Raw genomic sequence first — 3,195 nt, forward strand, 5'->3', positions numbered from 1 at the left:
GGCACCCAGCACGACCGACTGAACCAGGTAGCGCCTCTCAAGCAGAGGAACGTCAAAGGTCTGTGCCCTCTGCACACGAGCTGTAATACCCTCTACGACCGAAGACCACATACCATCCCATACTCCAGCACAGTCGTAGGTCACTCCTAAAATGCGCATCTGCTCACACCACTGCAAAGGTATTGTACTCGTTATACGTCTCTGAGGTGACCCTACAAAAAAGTAATGACTCTTGGAATAATTAAGAGCAGCCCCCGACAAGGAGGCGTACTCACGAAAAACGTTTAAAACTTCGAGCAGGCTGCGTTCATCAGCTAAGTATAGCGTGATGTCATCTGCATAAGCAGTGACGCGTACACTCTCACTGCCTGGCAATGCCAGACCGCTGAGAGAATGGTGATTGACTGCCAAAAGGGAAGGCTCTAATGCTAAGACAAACAAAAGAGGGGAGAGCGGACAACCTTGACGGACGCCGCGGCCAACATCAAATGCGGTACTTTCCCAGCCATCGAGGAACAGAGTGCTTGAAATATCTCTGTACATCTCTTTAATAAGTAGCACTAAAGAAGGTGGGAAACCGAAAGCATTTAGTGTACCGTAAATATACTCATGCTCTAGAAAGTCGAATGCCTTCTCTTGATCTAGAGAAACAAGAAGACCCTGTGCGCGCCGCCGTATAGTGTACTCTAGGATATCTCTCGTTACAGAAGATAAACTATGTATTTCACGGCCCGGAATGGAGCAAACCTGGTGGCAGGAAATGAGGGACGGGAGAAGAGCCCGTAAACGGCGGACGAGTAATTTTGCTAATACTTTATAATCTGTATTTAGTAAGGTGATAGGGCGCCAATCTGCCGGACATGTCGAGAAAGAAGACTTTTTAGGGATCAGAACGATGCGGCCTCTTTTAAATGAATTAGGAAGGACATTCCGAGTGAAACAGATTTTTAACACTTCCGTGAAAATGGGGCCTACTACATGCCAGAATTGTAAATAGAACTCCACAGGAAGACCATCTGGCCCAGGCGTTGAGCCTCGTTTCATGGAATCTAACGCCTCCTTGATTTCATCTGTTGTTGGCGGAGCCATAAGGCCATCATGAAGTTCATCCGCAACCTGCGGCAAGCCTGCAAAAAAAGGGTGTGCGGAAACGTCATCGCGATGAACCAAAAAGTGCGACTGAGCAATATCCCTGAAATGGACGAAAAACGCACTGAAATTCCTGCCAACTGGCTGGGCCACAGCACCGACGGAAGAGGTAAAAGCAGGGGCACCTTGAGCGCACAACAGCTCCTGGCGTGCAAACCGAAGCACCTCTGGATGAGAAGTTGGATTGCGCCGACAACGCCATGCGGCCGCTGTCAGAGAGGATGATCGTAAAAGACGCTGGAGACGCTCTGAAAGTTCCTCTTTCCATGCACACATAAGCGCCGATGGCGACGGGGTGCGCTGAGCTATACGGAGCTTCGCCGTCATAACACGAACCTCAGCTGAGACGCGAGCTCTAAGGGCTCGACCAGAAGCGGCGCAATGGTGACGCCACTGCTCCTTCAGACGATCCCAGTCACCAGGCACGGCTCCAACAACCGAAAACCGCAAGGCCCGCGTTAGTCCTTCTCTCGTGCTGGCATCGTGAAGGATGCGTACATCCAAACGCCATGGTCTGAAAGGAGACACTGCAGCCGCCGGAACCCTGAGCGACAGAAGAAAGGGGCGATGGTCTGATATGTGTACTGGTGAGGATGGCAGCGTAATTACATTAGCAGCACCCACTGTCCTCGAAAGGCCCGTCGGTACGTACGCCCTCTCTAGCCTGCTTGACGACAATCCGCGACGCCAAGTCCACACAAAGACGCCGCCATGCAGGAGCTCATAAGCATCTGTTAACAGAAACTGGTTGACTAGGCGGCGCAACTCGCGCGCATTCCAGCTTGGTCTGCCTCTGCCAGGGCCCTGCACATCAGCGACCGTATCGAGCACGCAGTTGAAATCGCCCAACATCACAACGTTTCGTCCTCCAAGAAAATACGCATCAAGATTTTTATAAAATGAGTTTACCAAATTAGAATGCGCAGGTGCGTAGATGCAAAGAAGTCTCAGACGAAGTGAGTTAAACGTGCAGTCGAACGCCAGCACGCGTCCAAGCGCATCGTAGGTAACATGATGGTCTCGCAGAAGTATTCGGTTCAGAACAAGAACGCCAACTCCGCTAGAACGCGTGCTAGCGTACGAAAAGAAAGCATCGATACCAAACCTACGCTTAAATTCCAACACGTCACTGAGGCGAAAAAAATTAGTTTCTTGCAGGCAGAGGATATCGCAGCCCGATGAACGAGCGAAAGCGACCACCTCGGTCTGCTTCATAACATTGCGAAACCCTTGCACGTTAAGCGTGATGATGTTAAGTGTAGCCATTTTGGTAATGAAAAAAAAACAAAAAACAACGAGTTGTGATGTCTAAGCAATACAATGCGCGCTACGAACGGCGCCAAACCATCTCACTGTTTTCGTAGAGTCGGACCAGAGGAGGCACGAGGCCTCCTTGCCCGACCAGAAGAGTTGTCCGAGTCCGTAGTCGACGTATGTGGACGCTTTAAGCTGGAGCTCAAAGCGACCATCTCAACATCCGAAGAGAGAGTACTAGAAGTGCTGGCGCTAATCCTCGATGCAGAAGAGGACGGCGACTGCACAGATTCCACGTCAGGAGATGGCCTTGGCTCCTGCCCAGGCGAAATATTTGTGCCGACACTAAACTGCGATGACGAAGGAGATGACGACGGCGGCCTCGGCTCCTGCCCAGGCACGATGATAGTCTCGTCGATGACGAGGTTGACTGAAGAAGCTGAGGACGACAAGCTGCTCTCGTCACCATCGGCCTCAGATACGCTGGCGTTGTCGCTCAAAACCGCAACGCTGGCTGCGGGCTGCCGCGCAGGCTGCGAGAGCGGCCTGTCCCCAGCATCAGAGACCTGCAGGGCGCAATGGGCTCGGCCTCCGTAGCGGCAGGTACACTTGGAGAGACTGAGGCTGACATAGCAGGCACATTTAATGCCGGCTTGCGAGGTGCATCACTGGACGCATCAGCCGTAGGCACCGCTTCCTCCACCGATACATGCAGAGACGCCGAGGAACCACTCACAAAGCCGTTGGTGTCGGAAACGCCGCGTTCCTTGATGGCTTCATCGGCTGCCTGTG

Source organism: Amblyomma americanum, chromosome 3 (genome assembly GCF_052857255.1).
Source record: "Amblyomma americanum isolate KBUSLIRL-KWMA chromosome 3, ASM5285725v1, whole genome shotgun sequence".
Classification (NCBI taxonomy): Eukaryota; Metazoa; Arthropoda; class Arachnida; order Ixodida; family Ixodidae; genus Amblyomma; species Amblyomma americanum.